Here is a 20,381-nt window from a genome sequence, read left to right as displayed (position 1 = left end):
TCCTGTGGCTTTCCCTTGGTTCATTTTGGCTGTCATACAGGGCATCAGCAAGGAAAAAGACAGACCCACAGTTACAGCTCCCGAATGCTAACCATCCCTTGTTTGAAAGGTTTAAGAGCATTGCAGTACCTGCTTGTACTGTAACTCTTGCTGGTCAGCAGTGCTGTGAAAGATTTGGACATATTGTGCACATCTAGTTTCACCTGGGGCACTCCCCTTCTTACTGGGTGTTTGAATCATGACTATCACACAGAACTTCTTGAAGGCCTCAGTGTGCTGCTGCACCATAGTTATAACCATGAATTGCCACTAATACTAGCCGGAAGAGATATTGTGAAGGCCTCAGAGGTTTCCACTTGGAAATTTCATTTCTGAGAAGGACCCAGCAGTTCTGTTGCTCGGTCAGGCACAGAACCCAAACAGAACTACAGAAAATATCAACAGCAAAAGCGTTGCTGGTGTCACTGAACTGGAGTGAAGTTCAGGAGAAGTGAGAGGCAAAAGCTCCAGCTTGCTTTTTCCACTTGTTGCCAGTCAATACTAGGGGTAGAATTAGCCTAGACAAAGACAACAGGAATATAATTAGACTCAATGAACCACAAAAAACATGCACACGGAAAAGAAAACCTGAGAAACTAAAATCTTCTTTTTAATACAGTTCTAACATACATTATCTAAATTTGGGGGGAATCAGAGAACAAAAAATTTAATTCCTTACTTCTTCCTTCTGACTTCAAAGGAAAGACCTGATTTCTTATGCATAACATTAAAGGAGCATTTTATCAAGAATAGCTATATGTATCCCACAGAACAGAGGAATTTTAATGTCTTTTCTTACATAAGTTTCAGCAATACATAATACTCTCCAGAAGCTTTTTTAAACACTAAACAGAGCTACTATTGATCATCCAAGGTTTTCTGGTTTCTATGTTTTCTAATGTATATATTTCAGCAAAGAGAAAAAAATTGTCTCTGTGGTCTATATAATTAGCACTCACATTCTCAGGGTGCTTCCAGCCCTCCTTAGGAAGTTGAAAAAACCCAGTAATATTCACTTCATATATCATCAAGAATCACTGATGCATAGTAATATGTAACAATACAGATATCTGACTGCAGACCACAGTAATATTGACTGTCAGCACTATACTGGTGTAACAATTACAAAAGTAATTAGCATGTCATCTTTTTTTCTGGCAACCAACTAATCAAATAAAAGAAACAGAACATAACAAAAATACATAGGAAGGTAAATAGCTTTAAATAGTATTTTCTTGCTATTGGTGATATGCGTCCGCTGGTATTTTCCTTCAGGATCATTGATGAAAACCGCAGGAGAACAAGCAGATTCAGGAGCCTCTTGTTTAGATAAAAGGTTTTCTTTTCAAACCTGCCATACAGTCTGAGTCAGCTCCTAGTAGTGAGGTCTGGTCCAGGTGATACATGTTTATATTTATACCTTAAAATCAGGTCAGTAGTGGCAAGGACTTCTCAGAAAGGTGCCAGTCATGTCAGCATAAGGAACTGCACACCTCCTGAGTTAAAAAGCAGTCATTTTCTGTAGAAAAGATCATGCAGGGTGCTGAGCATTTTGTGCAAACTGGCCCAATACTTGCTGTTTTCACAGCTGAGACACAGTCACAGAGAAGTCAGTGGCAAAGTTCTGATTTACTTCAACAAAATACCAGCTTCTACTTTTGCAGACAGAACTCCAACTTGTTTCTATAACTTCTATACACTGAGATCTTGGGAAAGGACTGGCTTCTTTTTGAGGAGCATCTGAAGGCTCTGCACCCCAGCAACAGTAGGTGAGACATTCCTGTCTGATGCCACAGCTCTGATTCTCATGCCAGCCTGGGGAGATGCCCCCTAGACCAAAGGAAAGGAGTCTGACAGATTAAATAAGCAGTGATTTAATGTGGGCTACTTGTGCACTGTGAGGGGACTCTCACAGCTCCTTCCTGGAGATGGCTGCTGAGCTACACTGGGTGTTGGAGTAACTGACTGTGTTTCACTTCAACTACCATAGGACTTTTGGGGGGACTTCCAGATGTGCAGTCCCCATGCAGTCTCAGTAACATAATTAGACCTGGGATTTATTTAGCACTATCCAACATGTTTTCAGCAGGGCTGATTATGTGCTGTTCCCTTAGGAGTCCTGTTATAATTTGGAGCTTCCTCAGAGCTGCAGGGATTTGAAGGGGGGGAATTAAATAGCATTACATTCATACTGCTAAGGTATTCCCTTTCGGGCCAGAGGTAGCTTAGCTTCTTACCATGCCCACAAGATTTTCTTCCTGTCAGCACATCTACAGTTGATAATTTGAAGCATTTTCCAGAGAGCTGGATGGAGTTATGTCTCCCAACATTTGTTATTCAAACACGATACGGATATTTGGGCATTTTGGCAGAGAGTGGTTTGATGTAATTAGGATCAGTTTCTGGTTATGGCCATGCCAGGCCAGAGGCAGAGGGCACTTCTCAGAGTGGGAAGAGGAAAAGCCAAAGGCAACGATTAAAACAGATTATTATACACTTTTGAGCTAACATGTGGAATCAATAGCAAAACATTAGCAGCTGTGCTCAGCTGTAGAAAAGCCTGCAGTCTTACTGTAACCAATAAAAATAAATTATGGAACGAAAGGGAGGATGGAAAAAAAATGGTGGGGAAATCAGAGCAGCATTCAAAGAAAAAAATGCCATACAAACACTGAAAATAATTTCCAACCTGAAACAGTGGGTTTGTTTGGTTTGTCTTCTGTTTGTTTGTTTGTTTTTACATTACATTCATAAGTTGAAAGCATGCTCTAATTAGCAGGCTCCGTGATTGCCACTGCAATAATGGTAATATCCCGCAAGCTCTGAAGGTGAAAACAGGGAAAGCGATAATCAAGTTGGCAAATGTTAGATGTTGCACTGTGTTTTCCTAACAAAATTAAATGGAAGCTTATCCTGACTTTTAGCTTAGCAGAAATATGGGGAATGAACTGCCAGACCTGAGAAGTTTGCTTAGTTTAAAGGAACTGTACTGTAAGTAAGCTGATAAAGAGAAAGCATCTGGTCACCAGAAAGAAGGTACGGATCTCACTTACTGGTTACAAGCAAAAAACAAGATTATGATCTCTTTTGTTTAGGTACAGCATATGACTCAAGGTTAAGAACCAAGTGCAACTTTTAGTTCCAAAGTCAGGTAACTGAACTCATGCAATACAAAATGCTAATGCATGTGAAATGTGCAAAGTTTGGTAACGTGTTAACTGTTAGAGTTAAGAAATGATTGGAAAACAAATCTATTAATGCATACTATAACATAAAAAAGGCATGATTCTTTTGTGAAACTTACTACATTTCTGCCTCCTATCTACACTTGTAATCCTACCAAAATGATAAAGGATTAATGGATTTAAGATCTGAAAAATAAATAAAAATGTGATTTTAATAAAAATAAGAAAGCAAATGCTGCATCTTAATTTCTACTTGAATAAACTTGTGATAATTTCAGTGTGACTGGTCATAAAAAAGCTAACAAAAGTAACAAGTGTTAATTGACCCATATTTAATTTTAATCTAATCTGATGGTCAAGAGTGACTAATTAACTTTACAGACAAATGAAGACTTTGTTAAGTATCTAATTTCTTCATCCCTTCAGTTTTGATGTTAGAACCCATGAGAAAACATCTCAGATATTGTCAAGGCATCTCTAAACAAAATAGAGAACACCAGAATGCATATTCATAGACTTTATAAGGAAAGGAAGGAAAGCAAGAATAAAGGATTTACCAAGCAAAACAAAAATTAGGTGGTGATTACCTTTAACACTGGTCTGTGTTCAACATACAGTCAGGAATTTTTATAGGAATAGTGTCCATACAGATAATATGAGGCAGGAGAATAGCAACAGATCTTAGAAAAAGAATTAAAGCAGTGAGAGATGACTTGCTGACCATCACAAAGAATCTGAGAAAAAAAAAAAAAAAAAGCTTATATCCTTAAGAAAACAAGGTCTTAGATATTTTTCCCATACTACAAAATGGGGATTTTTTGAGTCTTAAAAATTATTTCATTCTTTTTTGAGCAAAATATTTTGTAGACAAAGAGTCTACCAAAAATTCATGCAAGACAAGTGAAACACTAACTTCACTGCCCCAGAACAGCTACTAACCTGGAAGACAGGAGACCCACATTCTAGAACCCTTTCTGCTTGTTTCAGTGAACAGATACAAACATCATTGCATCCTAGTCTGCATTTAGGAGACAGTTTATGCATTGTTTCAGAATGAATGTATCTCAATATATATCTTAATACGTAGAATTTCTGCTTAAAATGAGACATTTTCAAACAAAACAGTGTCTTTATTATCCCAAATTTAGGGGTTTTGTTAACTTACATTTTTCTTTTGAAAGATATGTTAGAAAATTTTGTATCTGCCAGTCACCACAGTCCAACTGTAGTATCAAAATCACATTATCATTCCTCTCTTTAGTTGCAATGATCTGTAAATTTTCTGATGTTTCGTTACCAGCCTGTTAGGATAAGTCATGTTTTAGTGAATTAGGATATTCTGTAATGACATTTTATATGTATAACTCTCCTCTTATCCAGCAGAACAATGATTATCAAATGCCCCCATCAGTGAATTGTACCACACTGTACACCAGCAAAATAATCTTCTGGGTAGAAGCAGATGCAACGTATGAGGTTGAAACTGTATTACAAAACTCAATGGAAGTCATTTTATAGCCACGCACATTGAAGATCGTTGCAGTTGCTCAGGCCTGAGCTGTCAGCTCCACCAAGCAGTCTGGGGGAAGCTGAGTTCATCGCAAGCTGGGAGGAATAAAGTAACTTTGCCTACCTTTGAAACTGTGGCTTTGGAGACAGTAAATATTTCAACTGGGAGGATAAGACCACGATGCGATCTCTCCCAGCAGAGGCTGAGAGCCTCATTAATACAGTTTTCTCACTTTCTTTCAAAAACAGTATCTCCATAGATATAGAAAAACCTCATGGTTTGCATTTTACACCCCAGATTCCTCCTGTTCCCCCTTATTTGCATATCCTGAGAATGTCTTGCTCTCCTCAGCCTCTCTGGAAGTGAGAAGCCTAGCACATGCAAAACAGAATTTCCCCTCATTCTCCATTATCAGCTATGCATATATGCATAGTTTTGTGTCTCCAGTTTGCACAGAGGACAGAGTAACTGATTCTTACAGGAAACTGTACAAAACCTCTTGTTTAATTCTCACAGGGAGCATGCAAATAAATGCCAGTATCTCCATTCTAGCATGACTCCTAAGGGATTTGGTTAAAGTCTTACAGTAAATGAACAGTCTAGCTCAAGGAACAAACTCATGGATCCTTCTTGACCTGCCTTAGAACGTAATTCACTCTACCTCATTGTCTCAGTTTTCTTCCCTGAAAAACGGTCTCGATAACATGCTGCATGTATTTAGTTGAGTTTTAGACTGCAGTTTACAGTGCCTAACTGCATGAGTAGTCACACTGAGATAATATAATTCATCTATGATACCTGAAAATCTGTTCTCCACCTGTCCAACCCAAAACTGTTTTATCTGTTTTTAATTAACCATCCAAGGCTGTAGCTCTCCAACTCTATCTATCATCATGTTAGTTGAATTGAAAAAAGCTAGCTTTCTCTGTCTGCAGAAATAGAGTGATGTCTTTCATCATAGAAGCATAGAATCAGCTAGGTTGGAAAAGACCTTGAAGATCGTCAAGTCCAACCATTACTGCAGGACTGGCAAGTTCACCACTAAATCTTGTCAATAAGGGCCTCATCTACACAGTTTTTGAGCACTTCCAGGGATGGTGATTTCACCGCTTTCCTGGGCAGCCTATTCCAAAGCCTGACTACCCTTCTGGTGAAGAAATTTTTCCTAATATCCAGTCTAAACCTCCCCTGGCACAGCTTGAGTCATTACCTCTTGTCCTATCACTTGTTACTTCGGAGAAAGCAATCAGACACCTCCTCACTGTATCTTCCTTTCAGGTAGTAGTACAGAGTGATAAGGTCCCCCTTTCTCTTCTCCAGACTAAACAACCCCAGCTCCCTCAGATGCTCCTCATAAGATTTGTGCTCCAGGCCCTTCACCAGCTTTGTTGCCCTTATCTGGACATGCTCCAGCAACTCAATAACATATAATAATAAAATAATATGAACATTCAGTGTTGCACTGTAATATATTTGTTAACTTAGTAGGGATATGCATTCCTTGTACATCATCTTTAAGTGTTCTTAATCTTTCATTCTACTTCCTGCCATTCCCTATTAATACCTTAACTATTATATGCTTTCACTTTTTAGAATCATAGAATAGTTAGGGTTGGAAAGGACCTTAAGATCATCTAGTCCCACCCCCCCTGCCATGGGCAGGGACATCTCCCATTAAACCATGCCAAAAAGACTCTGTCTAACCTGGCATTGAACGCAGCCAGGGATAGAGCATTCACAGCTTCCTTGGGCAACCCATTCCAGTGCCTCACTGCCCTTACAGTAAAGAATTTCTTCCTTGTATCCAACCTAAACTTCCCCTGTTTAAGTTTTAACCCGTTACCCCTTGTCCTATCACTACAGTCCCTGATGAAGAGTCCATCCTCAGCATCCCTATAGACCCCCTTCAGGTACTGGAAGGCTGCTATGAGGTCTCCACGCAGCCTTCTCTTCTCCAGGCTGAACAGCCCCAACTTTCTCAGCCTGTCTTCATACAGGAGGTGCTTCACTCCCCTGATCATCCTCGTGGCCCTTCTCTGGACTTGTTCCAACAGTTCCATGTCCTCATGTTGAGGACACCAGAACTGCACACACAATGCTCCAAGTGAGGTCTCACGAGAGCAGAGTAGAGGGGCAGGATCACCTCCTCAGGATACAGTTGGCTTTCTGGGCAGCGAGTGCACACTGAGAGCTCATGCTCATTTTCTCATCAACCAGCACCCCCAAGTCCTTCTCCGCAGGGCTGCTCTGAATCTCTTCTCTGCCCAACCTGTAGCTGTGCCTGGGATTGCTCCGACCCAGGTGTAGGACCTTGCACTTGGCAGGGTTAAACTTCATAAGGTTGGCATCAGCCCAGCTCACAAGCGTGTCAAGGTCCCTCTGGATGGCATCCCTTCCCTCCAGTGTATCAACCAAACCACACAGCTTGGTGTCATCAGCAAACTTGCTGAGGGCGCACTCAATCCCACTGTCCATGTCAGCGACAAAGATGTTGAACAAGACTGGTCTGTAACTCCCCAGGTCATCCATTTTCCCCTTCTTGAAAATGGGGGTTATATTTCCCTTTTTCCAGTCGTCGGGAACTTCACCTGACTGCCATGATTTCTCAAATATGATGGACAGTGACTTAGCAACTTCATTTGCCAGCTCCTTCAGGACCCGCAGATGGGTTTCATCAGGTCCTATGGACTTGCATACGTTCAGGTTCTTAAGATGGTCTCAAACCAGATCCTCTCCTACATTGGGCCCAAGGTCTTAATTCTCACAGTCCCTGCATCTGCCTTCCAAGACTTGGGTGGTGTGATCAGAGCATTTGCCAGTGAAAACTGAGGCAAAGAAGTCATTCAGAACCTATCAGCCTTCTCCAAATCTAGGGTAGCCAGTTCTCCTGATAGCTTCCGGACAGGGCCCATGTTGTCCCTAGTCTGTCTTTTATTTGCAATGTACCTATAGAGTCCCTTCCTGTTATCTTTCACATCCCTAGCCAAGTTTAATTCTAACTGGGCCTTAGCTTTCGTAACCTGGTTCCTAGCTTCCCAGCTAGGACATCTCTGTATTCTTCCCATGCCGCCTGTCCTTGCTTCCTCTTTTTATAAGTTTCTTTTTTCCTTCAAAGTTTCCTCAGCAGCTCCTTATCCATCCAAGGAGGTCTCCTGGCCCTCCTGCTGCACTTCCTTCTAGTTGGGATGCAACACTCCTGAGCTTGTAGCAGGTGATCCTTGAATATCAACCAAGAGTCTTTGGCCCCCCTGCCTTCTAGGGCTGTATCCCATGGAACCTTACTAAGCAGGTTCCTGAAGAGGCCAAAGTCTGCCCTCTTGAAGCCCAGGGCAGTGAGCTTGCTGCACGCTCTTCTCACTGTCCTGAGGGTCTGAAATTCGAGCATCTCATGATAGCTGCAATCAAGGTTGCCCTGGAGCATCATATTTCCAACCAATCCTTCCCTGTTGGTGAGCACGAGGTCAAGCATGGATTATTTTTGATTATTAACAGCCAGTACAGAACCTCTCATGTGTCGCTAAAATCTTTTCAATATTTTATCTGTAGGCTCCGACTGAAAAGTCCACAAGTACGGGAACAATGCAATTGATGACACAAAAGCTACTAGAATGCTGCAACATAGGAACTGGCAGTGTAATGAAAATAAGTTTAATTTACATGCTATATACAGGTGGTTTAGCCACTGCCACATGAGCAGTTGAATAATCCCTATAATTAGAATAAAATCTTCTGGAAAGAGGCTGGATGGATACAGGAAAAGTAAAAGCAACAGCCAGTCAGAAGTAACGTCAGTTAGCATCATGGGCACATGTGCTGGAAAGCAAGAGAAGAAAGTCCCTCACCTCCTGTTTATTAAGCTGCTCTTGAAAACGTGATGTAAAATAGAGCACCTTCCTTCACAAAGCCCTCAATTTCAGGTAGCAGTGGAAATACAAGTTTAATTTAACCACAACCCTAAAATCCACAGAAATTCACAGAAGAGTTAATTACATACTTATGATTGAGAATACATTGATTTTCTTGGTAAGATTCCAAGGACACATTAGGATTATAGGATTTGAACTCCTCCCTTTTTCAGGTTTAGACAGTGGAACGCCTTCAAATGACTTAATAAAAAAAATAAAGAGAAACCCTGTGCATTTGTATGCCCAACTCAATTTACTTGGGATAATACACAACTTGAAAAGCATCAAAGTCCAGAACAAAGATGCTATCAAAATTTTCCTAGTCCTGGTTGTTCTCAAAATAATGAGAGAACTTAGTGATGTTATCTTTGCCACGTTATCTGTGCTAGTAACTCCATTAAAGACTAAACTAGCCTCTCAGAAACTTCTTTTACTCAATCAATGACCTTGTTTCCATGGTAGGCTAACACAAGGTGCCATTGATGATGACTTGATTTCCTTTCGCATCTGAAGTGGAAAAGGAGAAGACAGACTAAATGAAATCCCATCCATCTTAATGAAATACAATTATATTCTCCTTATTAATCATTTAAAAATCAATATGTCTCTTCTTGGCAAACCCCGCCAGAATTTGTCATTCTGTGCCAGGTCTCAATACATCTTGTCCTGTAGTGATTTTTATAAGTTCAGTCACCTGTTTCCCAGGGTAAATAACGGTGTTTCTTTGTGCTGTGATGAGAGCGCAAATAATAGTACTGTTAGGGAGCCTGAAACGACAGTCTACACATTATAATCAGTAAAAACAATTTCCTTCCTAATTTCCTTCCTTCGTACATTTTTAAATGAGCACTGCTTGGGAAAAAAAAAAAAAAAAAAACAAGGAAAAAGGAAGTTTAGATAAAAGAGATAAAAACCAAAGACCATGAGTCAACTGCTATGTAAAGTTTCATACAGAGTGTTATTATCTTGTCACCAATAGCACCATTAGTTTCTACCTTAAAAAGTAATCTTACACACTGCATGAGTTCTTAGCAATTGTATAAACTAACCTGCAAATCTCAAGGTCTGAAATAAAAGTGTGAGCTGGAATTCTTCCTACATCAATTTCTGTTGACTTATAGACTTGTAAAAAGAACATTCCTTATTGCATCAAAAAATTTCCATATTCATTTTATCTACTTTAAATGCAATAAAAATTTAAATCCTTCAGCAATTGCAGCATGAATAAAGTTGAAATAAAATGGAAGTATTCACTGAAAAAAGTTTGTGAGAGGCTGTTCTAGTCTTCTAATAATATTACCACCAAAGACAGGTATTCTCAGAAAGATATTTACATGACACATGACACTGGGATACTTATTAAAACCTGTGTGAGGAGGACTGAAAGTTCACCCTTTTTTTTTCCCCCTCAAAAAATGACCAATAAAAAATCATTTATTTTTGAAAAGAGCTGTCTTACAGAGGCTGCTTCAACCAATCATTCACAAGCACAGTCACTGATATTCCCATAAGCATGTCATTAACATGTCTCCAGTGGGTGAAAAAGATGACTTCCTACAGGACCAGGATGCAGCCTTGGTTTCACTGGCTCCAGCCATGGTGTGGGGCAGCTGTACTCTATGACAACCTTTACAGTTGTCATTTTTATCCTGTTAGTTATATTGGAGTAGCTTGTGGGAAACCCTGCAGAGTGCATCAACTTCCCAATGATATTTTACATTGGCAATGGAAATTGCAACAATCAGGATTTCATCTGTAGTGTAAGTAAGAAAAAAGGAGGCCAAATTAGCAGACTCTTTCAAAAAAGAATATAAAAAGTAACTGAAATAATTGGCAGGGAAAAGAACTCACAAACAAGTTTGACAACATTACAAAAGCACCTTCCCACCTCCTGTTCACCTCTGAGGCTTGTGATACTGCAAAGTTTGCTTTGTATAACTACACAAAACATGCACCACTTGCAAAGTCAGAAGGGGATATTCAGTAATGTGTGTAACCATTTACCGTTGGTGTCAATTTCTTCTCTTTGTTCTATTAACCTCCTGTTTATGTTCCAAAATGGAGTCAAATACCTTTCATGACAATTCAATATTTACCTGCCCAAAGTAAATAAAAGATCCCTGAAGACCTACATTCAATATGTATTGAGTTTCTAATAAATCCTGTTTGCACATGGAAATACAGGATTTGCCAGGATGGATGATATTTCAAACCTATTTAGTCCAATATTCTACCTTAGTAAACAGCATCAAGGTATTTCAGAGGAAGGTAAAGGAAACCCAGCAATAAACATATCTATAGAATTATGATTAAGGTTGGTAGGGACTTCTGAAGGGCATCTGGCCCAAACCCCACTCAAAGCAATGTCCTTTTTCAGGTCAGATTTGCTGTTTGTACAGACAACGTGTAGGTAGAGCCTGAGATGTGATGGGGGGACAAGTCCTCACACACTCTGGTATTCCTGTGTCCAGTTCAGCATGCCACCAGGCATACCAGGATGAGTGGTATGCACAGGCCTGCAAGCATTCACACTCGTCATACATGCAAGTATGTGCAAACTATGCAGGTGAGTGTTCAAATAGCATTTACAACTGCTTCTGAGACTGCTCTCAAGTGCTTTTTCATGTTCCTTATTGTAAATAAAATAAAATGTCCAATCAAAGTATTACAACCCAGAGAGAAGTTTTGGTGGGTGTCAGCAAGGTACTAACACAGACACAATCCTCTAGTACATACTGCCATCATCAGAATGGTCATCAGAAAAGCAGCAACATCCTCTGCTTCCTGATTTGTATCCATCATAGATATGTACAAGCTAGCTATGACTTCTCCCCTAGTAACAGCATTTAAAAGTTTTCAATAGAAAACCTAACAATAGAAAGCCTCTTTTTGGTTAAGTCTCCTATTTCATGGTGCTGCCTGTAAAACCAAAACTGGCATCTCTTGCCAGTGGGAGATCTTTCTCAAGTTCATAGGCTTTACCTCAGGGTTGAATTTGTATATCTTATTATACAGGACCTGTATTTCATGCAGGACCTTTAGCAGCTAGAATAACTCCAGTGATAAGTAACTAGTAAAACAATAATGAATCTGCTGATAACACACTAATGAGGCAGTAGCTGTCACAGAAGAGGTGGTCACACAAAAGAAGATTATTACTGATGACCAGCATAAATGTGATAGCAGCTCAAATGGCAGCAGTGTGCACCTTTGCAGCATTCACCCCACCTTACTGATGGACATCTAAAAGTTGGACACCTCAGCCAACAGAGAAAGCAATGTAATGGGTATCTGCAGAGAACAAGTCATCCCATCCTAAGATGGCACCAGGCCAGGCCTGCTACTTGGATACTTACATCAGAAGAAATGTGTTTAGTGTCCTTTATGAAATACTGATGACAATTCTTCCCATAAACTATGGGATCATCAGGGAGAGGAGATGAGGGAGCAGAAAGAAATAGTTGTTGCAGTAAACAATTTCAAGATGACTACTAGTCAACCTTTCAAGGATTCACTACTGAGTTCTTGAAAGCACTAAGTAGTATCATAGAGTGCATTACATTCAATATTACCAGAATTAGGAAAACAAAAATAAACAGCCCCTGTTTAAGCATTAAGGGGGACTCATACAGACCACAAAGCCCCATTTTGATCAAACGTTTAAGATTGATTAGTTTGAAGAGTAGGTACTGAACAGAAACAACTGAAGGAAAGGAGCACCTATTTTATTAGAGGAGGCCAATAGAGCACTGCATGTTTAACAGAGCAGAACAAAGGCTAAGAGGTGCCATGATTGCTGTCTATAAATATATCAGGGGGTAAGCAGCAGGGAGGAAGAAAGCTATTCACATTGAAGGACAGCGCTGACACAAAACAAATAGGTATAAACCAGCCACAATTACACTGGAAATTACATGAGGATTTCTAACCATCAGAGCAGTGAAATATTTCCTAATAGGAACAGGGGGAACAAACCACAATGATTTTAACTGTAGACCATGATGTGTTTATGAATGGGATTAAAGATGAAGTGATTATCCTCCATATTCAAGGACTAGTTTAATGATTAAGGAAGTCCCCTCCCTTCTTTCATCCAAGGTATTTAGCAGTTTACTGCCTAAATACAATAGACTCATGATCATTTACATTTAGCCCATTGTTAACAGTCACCAACATTTAATATTTAATTAATAATAAAAAATGGTTATATACTTAGATAAGAAAAAAATACACAGAGACTGTTCTTTCCTTTTTTCACAGTATACTGGCAATTTTCTCATACATTTCTTCATTAAATGCTTACCTTTAAGTTCCGACAGAAACACTGATGTCATTTGTACAATCTACATGGAGATGTCCCTGCAAGCCTTTCTGTGCAATCAGTGTTCAAAAAAGATGGAGTTGATTTACTTTTTTTAAAAAATAAATCTTTAATTTATTCAAACTCTTTCATTATCCTCTCATTTTTTTGGCTGCTAATCTCTTGTTTTAATTCACATGCAATATCCTACTTTCTTTCCATCACCCCTCCACCATTGTTGCCCAAATTCAAAATTGCTGGAAAGAAAGTTAAATTGTTTAGAGTAAAAAATAAAAACATTTTTGAAATGCCAAGGAAAAAGAAGGATTATTGCACTTTGATGTTAATACCATGTCTTTTGTAGTTTTCCTGTTTGTTTGTTTTCAGTGTTCTCCTATTGTCAACAGTGCACCAGATTTTATAGGCAGTCTAACACAGAGCAGATGCTGATTAAAGGAAATGTGGTTTTCAGTGTGACATTTAAAAAAAAGTATCGCTTGCTCTAGTCTAAATGCTATATTCCTTATGAGTTTTATTTTATTAACTGTCATGTGAAAACACAATGAGCTTATATTTAATTGAATGAGAAGTTTTTACAGCTAACTTGATGGACTGTGACTAGGCAGTTAAGACTGACCAGAATACTCCTGCTGTCTACCCTGGGGGCTGAAATATAAGGTGTGGGCACACATGGCTGTTCACTCCTATGCATCCATGTGGCTGGACCAGAGAGACTGCTTCGCTTCCTGGCACGTGCTGACACACTCCCTGCTACTGCTTCCTTGTTCTCTGAATCTTCTCCATTTACCTCCCTCCTGGCTTCATCAAAATCCTTTAATACTAACTTCATAGGGCTGGCTATTTTTATTTTAATGTAAATGAACCTTAGCTTCAACCAGAGACATGACTTCAGCAGGCATTTATATATACTGTTGTACGTACTGTGTGCCAGTAGATCACATTATCCTTTTTGTATATATAGAAGACATAAATTGGCCTAAATGCTAGTAGCCTAAACAGACATTGCAAATGGAATTCAAGGAGCAGGGAGAGTACTTATATATGAGATAAAACTTCATAGCATTAAAGAAGGATGTTAATGAATGATGATTTTTAAGACATTGTGAAACTTGTCTGTTTACTTTGGCTTCAAATCCAAATTAATTTTACCTGAGGTGCAGGTGGAAGATACAAGGGTATGTTTCATTGTGCTTTAATTTTTGGAATAAGCTCCCATAATAGTACAATGTTGGGCAGACTGTTCATTGCTACAAACTTCAAAGAATCTAGAACAGGTCACTTCAGGCCCAAACCTGGAATGACTTAACTTGGCAAAACTGTTGGTGAATTTAAGATGACCGTGATCTGATTTTTCCCACCTGAAAAAGGAGTGGCATTGTCCCGATACACTTTTCCCGCTATGTCATTTAAATTGTACTGTGTACAGCCGGTCGTGATGAAGGTTTCTGTTCTTAGCACCATATCTTTAACAACATCTGCATTCATAAAGCAATGAGCAAACACAGATGAAGTAATCCAGAGGTTAAATTACTGAATTTCTGAATGTACCCATTGCTTTTGTTGGAATACCAGGAAGCACAATCCCATCTTTACATATTATTTGAATCTCCAGTCAAGAGCATTTGTAATACTGCACACAGAATAATAAAAAGACATCCAAAATCTTTTTGACCTGTAAAATCCAAATCTCACTTCACCTGGCTTTCAAATTATTTCTCTGGTTAAACTTTTCACTGCATAATGGTAGCAACTCATACCTGTTTTTTGTCATTGCACACTAGATCAAGATGTCACAGACAGCTGATCTGGGGGATGGAAGCATTTTGGTGAAATAGTATGCAGATACATTCACAATGAGCATACAGTAAATAACTGTTGGCTGCAAACTAGTACTGGGTTATCACATTAGGTAATCAGCTTAAGAATTCACTGACTGGTAAATCTTAGTAGCGGAAACTAATTGTTATTTGAATTAAAAAAAAAAGTGCCAATGAACTAAGCTTTCCTCTCCATCTCACCCTGTCTTCCATGGCACACCAAGTCATTTTCAAAGGAAGAACTCAAGCAGCAGCAGTAAAATGATGTGAAAGAAGTATTGGGTTAGAGAAAGCAACTCAGAAGAAGGCTGAAGGAAACATACATTACACAAAATGCCTACAAGGGCTGGAAGATTAAGCAGGTCCGATGGTAGAAGTTCCCATTAAGATATAACTGTCAGGTCTGTTGTGGATTGAAGGGACAAAAGTGCTAAAATTAGGCTTTACCCCACCTGGAGTATGGCATTCAGCTCTGAAACCCCCAGCATAAGAAGAACATGGACCTGCTTCGGGCCACCAAGATGGTCAGAGGGCTGGACAACTCTCCTATGAAGTCAGGCTGAGAGAGCTGGGGCTTATTCAGCCTGGAGAAGAGATGGCTCCAGGGATATCTTAGAGTAGCCTTCTAGTACCTAAAGGAAGCCTACGAGAAAGCTGGAGAGGGACTTTTCATAAGAGCAAATAGTGAGAGGACAAGAGGTAATAGGTTTAAACTGAAAGAGTGTAGATTTAGACTATGTGTAAGGAAGAAGTTCTTTACTGTGAGGGTGTGAGGCACTGGAACAGGTTGCCCAGAGAAGCCATGGCTGTCCCATCCTTGGCAGCGTTCAAGGCCAGATTGGACAGGGCTTTGAGGATTCTGGTCTAGAGGAAGGTGTCCCTGCCCATGGCAGGGGAGTTGGAATTGGGTGATCTTTAAGGTCCTTTCCAACCCGAACCGTTCTAAGGTTCTATGATTATAGGCCTCCCATGCATGCTTGTGTGAAGATATTTGTAATTTCCCGTTGTGGTGTTTCTCTTTAAGGTAAAACCCAAGCAGGTCTTTGGGAAGGACAGCCCAGTGCCTGACACTGTCATTCCTTGTCTAGAAAGGAGAAGGCTTTGAAGACTCAGACAAGCTGTCTTTTCACTTTCCCTCACGATGCTCCCTCCTCATCCTTTTCCCACAGAGTGCCAGCCTTCAAACCTCTCCAGCACAGTAACTCTAGGTGCTGCTGATCTTCCTCGAGGATCTTCCCTAGTGAGACTGCAGCCATAGTACTGCAGGGTAGACAGACATTTGGAAGGGATGGCATGTAAACTCAGCAATGTCTCTATCGTGCATGTCAGGCTCTGTGAAAACTGCCATGCTAAGAATTCATTCCTACAGACAACTCAGCATCTGATGTGAGTGCTCCCAAGGTAGCCAGCACATGTAAAATCATAACAGCTCTCTGAAACCTCTTTTCATAGTATTTTACAATGTGTCCTTCGTACAGTGTCTCCAAGTGTTACACAAGAATCAACACAGATGGATGAAGCAACTCTGAAATACTTTCAGGAGATATGATGAGTTATGCATGTTTCCAAGTTGTCTGCTTTCAGACTGCTTCCTTGTCACACAGATAAACATGCATTGTGACTGACTGACGAGGGAGAGAGGGAGGGCACAGCACAGATGTCCAAAGAATGAAGTTTCCAGTCATACTTGCACATCATTGAAAAGGAAGATATACCTCACTCATTTTGAAGCTGGGCCAGCTTAGGGTTCAGTGCTCTGTAGTCATTCCAAGAGCATGGTTGGATATTAGCATGTCCTATACAGTTAAGCGTGGCTTAGACTTGCAGCTGTATATCAAGAAGAAAACAAATGAAGACTGGTTCTCATTAAATTCTTATCCATGCATCAACATACAACGAGCCGTAGCAAGTTATAATTCATACGGGTTTTGCCACAGCTGGCAGTTTATGATTATCGCAGGGCTTGGTCTCAACTTGTACCATCTTCCTACAAAAAGCAGATAAAGCTTTGGTGAAGCATATTTGTTTGCCTGACACCTTCTCTTTCTCCAGGTCCAAAATATAATTACTACTAGCTTCTTCTCTATCCTTTGGGCTCCTTGGGATCTCACCTTCTCAACACTATTGTCACAATTCTTCTAATTGAAACCCCCGATAGGCATTTTAGCTGCTAATGTATGTGATTACAACCATTCCAACTGCTGTCAACTATACAATTATAGGAAATCTAATTTTTCTTTGTCTGAGGTTTCTGCTATTTGAAGTTCCCTGACAGGAACAGATGAGCACCACCAAGAAAAACAAAACACACAGCATATTAACAAGGTACTTCAATGTAATAGTCAGAGTTACAAATACTAAAATATCAAAAGAAACTATCACATATCTAAGTAAGTAAAATTTAACTGAGGAGATAATAGCAGGTTTAGGGACAAACCATGGAAAGGCTGATCTCATTTAGTTTAGATGTTTGCATAAGCAGATCAAAAGCCACTACCCACAGAAAGCTGGAAGAAAACAGAAGCAGCCATATCCCAGGAGTCTTTCTACATTTTCAAAATGTCCTAATGGCACAATATTTTCATAGTTTATACCTGTAACAGCAGAGGAACCAGGGTTTCTCTGTTTGGGATTTCTTTTTGTCAGACTTCTTCTATCTTGCTAGAGAGAAAGGTGCTCCCGATAGACACAGAAAACACCCAGGAACCTGGTTTTGACAATGAAAAGGTTAAGCAGTGCTCAGTTAGACAAATGTTGGAAAGTCTCGCTTCCTACAATCCAGGGGAATAAATCTATATTCAAGCTGTTATTGCCTAGTATGTAAGGGACTGCATATCCTACAAAAGTGCTATTTAAATATCAGATCAAGGTAATATCTGGGTTGCAAATACAGTTTGCCCAGGCTAAGCATAAATCCCAGATGTGTGATAATCTCTGTGTTCCTCTTTAATATATCTCACCTCCCTCCAAACTTTGAGGGACCAAATATAGTACAAGACCAGGCTGCAGGGATAGCGTGCATCTTGCTGCCTGGGAGAACCTGAGCACAGCATGCTGGCTAACAAGGAGACTAAGGTAAAATATCTTAACAGACCTAGGTAAATAAAAATTCAGCAGCTTTATCCAACATACCCACAAGGAAACCATTTAGAGGAAAAGAATTTTATTATCAGGGCTATAGAGCCAAGCAGAAATGACTAACTTCAAGACAAGTCCTTTGGCCTGGATATTTCCCTGCAAGTAGACTGTCATTTCCTAGACTCACCCTGATCCTATATACATGGTTATATCCTTAGTTTATATAAATAATTGTAGCTCTGCTGATGTCAGTAAAGTTGTGTCAGCTTAGACCAACTAAGGATAAGATCCAAGCTCTGTATGACATAAGCAGAGACAGGTTGAGATAAAAGAAGAAAATACCCTTAATCACAAAACAAGAAAATGTAGCAAATTGTTACAGTTCATATCTAAGCTTGTAGCCAAACTGAATGGCATCATACTGGACTTGTGATGTGAATTTGCAGGGAAAGCAGGCACCATCATTTTACTCCAGCTTTGTGCCCACAGTTTACAACGCAGCAACACTGGGGAAAAGGTGGAGCAAGACATTGATGGAACCTGAGGTTTATGTAATTAATATTGCTTCACAAATTGTTCCCTAGTTATTACAACACACCTCTCTGCAGCCCCTGGTTCTAATTTTACAAACACAGTATATTCTTCTAGACTGGGGAAATCACACATATATGGTTTTCCCTTGGTCTGTGTCTGAGTCTCTAAAACTTTGGATACTGCAGACTAATTCCAACTAAATTTGCCAGAAAAAAAGAGAGACTTGAATGTATTAGAGAACCATATGTAATTGATTCAAATAAATTTCATGGCAAAGAATAAATGGATAGAGGAAAGAGACCAAATAAGTGTTTTGACTAAGGTAAAGATGGCATTAGCAACTGCACTGATAGATACAAGAGAGTCCATACAGGAGCTAACCACAGATTTCACAAGTTCATTGCTCATAGAACAGTTCCCTAGGTTTTGTCCTCTTATCTACCATGGATATCTTTTCCTCACCTGCTTCACAGAAAATTGTAATATTTCAAAATTTTGGTAGCAGAAAGGAAAGAGGACTTCAAAGCCCAGCTCCTGTTCAGACTCATACTTTCCAGACAGACCTTATCTTCCTAATGCACCATCCCCAGACTGGTAGGTGTGGACAACCTCAAGCTTTTAATTGTTTAAAATCTAGATACAGCACTCCAGACTGAGGATTTTGGCACTAACAAAGCCAAATAGTTTCATAGTTCCTTAGCTTATGCTGTTGTGAAAATGGCAAAACTCAGTACCTGCTTAAATAAACAGAAAAATAATTTTGATGCATTGTAGGACTATAAGACTGAATTTCAGCTGCACCTGAAACAAGACTAGGATGTAATGCTTTCACACAAAGTTTTGGAAAAACAACGGAAATTTTCTCCTTCATTTGTGTACAACACTTCACAATATGGGATCCTCATGCTTGTGCATGGGTTTGGATACTCTCATGTTGCAGCCATTCAATTCTTGTTTTCTTATTAAAGATTCGTAACAGGGAAACATTACATAGAATTTTGTGGTTTGATACAGAGTAAATATTTTGGGCACGTTTCATTCAAATCCACAATAAAAGAAAAAGGCAAAGCTATGCCACACTATCAAAACCAAGTTGAAAACACTTCCCCAAGAACCAGACATCTATCACAGTGTGACATAACAGAGAGTAGTACACCACAGTGACATAGCCTTAAACTGAAGCAAGAAGGCCAAGAAACATTTATAGTTAACATGGGTGAAGCACCAAAGAGTCTGTGACTGAAAGCGATACTAAGAATACAGTTTGCTTTCCCCAGAATTGAGCTTCAGTTGCTTGCTTAGTACAGCTTCTGAGTAACACTTTGTGTTAATTTCTTCCTCAGCCATGGACTATCACTATCAAGGTGGTGCAAAAGCTCTACAGAAGTGAGTTTATTGTTTTCAATATTTTCATTTAAGCACTTTAATCAATATCTGCCAAAACAATTAAAGGACTCAAATAGTTTCCAAGAGAAATCTTTCCCTCAGAGCCTATCTCTGGGTTTATTTATTTATTTAGCATTTATTCCTCTATTTATTTTATTTTTAACGTTAACAAAAAAAGTTAACACCATTTCCCCAAATTCATTCACTATTCTGATTCTTGTTTTATAAAGGAAATGAAATTTGTCATGCTGCTATATATCATTTGCACTGCAGTACAATGTCCCATCTGTGTGTCAAGTACAAAACAAAAGCATTTTGTGAAAAATTGCTAAAGTAGTAATGATTTTTGTCCTCAACTCTTTGTTTTGCCTTTCAATAAAGAAGGCGACATGTGCCACAAATGATATATTATTGTTTAAGTACAACCCTAGTAACACAGTGCATAACCAAAACCATGTTTCACAGCAGAGAAACTATAGTTTACTGCCCCTATGGCTCTGATGAGAATATAATGTTCTACAGTTTATAAATGCTTTGAGGTCAACACATGATTTACTTCAGCTTGTTCATCCAATGAGCAGGAGGTCCAAAAATATATCAAGCTAT

At 39.4% G+C, this 20,381-nt stretch overlaps 1 long non-coding RNA gene across 1 annotated transcript; it reads right to left on the bottom strand.

Moving 5' to 3' along the window:
- Nucleotides 1–801: 801 nt before the first annotated feature.
- Nucleotides 802–4,187, bottom strand: LOC133266419 (uncharacterized). The gene is made up of 2 exons (XR_009742393.1): nt 3,812–4,187; nt 802–1,869 (listed from the first exon to the last, which is right to left on the bottom strand). It is a non-coding gene; the product is annotated as an uncharacterized LOC133266419 (long non-coding RNA).
- Nucleotides 4,188–20,381: the final 16,194 nt, after the last annotated feature.

Source organism: Pezoporus flaviventris, unplaced genomic scaffold, assembly GCF_033815535.1.
Source record: "Pezoporus flaviventris isolate CSIRO_AGI_PZ_B2104156 unplaced genomic scaffold, CSIRO_AGI_Pfla_v1 ptg000007l, whole genome shotgun sequence".
Taxonomy (NCBI): Eukaryota; Metazoa; Chordata; class Aves; order Psittaciformes; family Psittacidae; genus Pezoporus; species Pezoporus flaviventris.
Note: the sequence above shows the minus strand (reverse complement) of the source record. Positions and strands in the feature narration are given on the sequence as shown.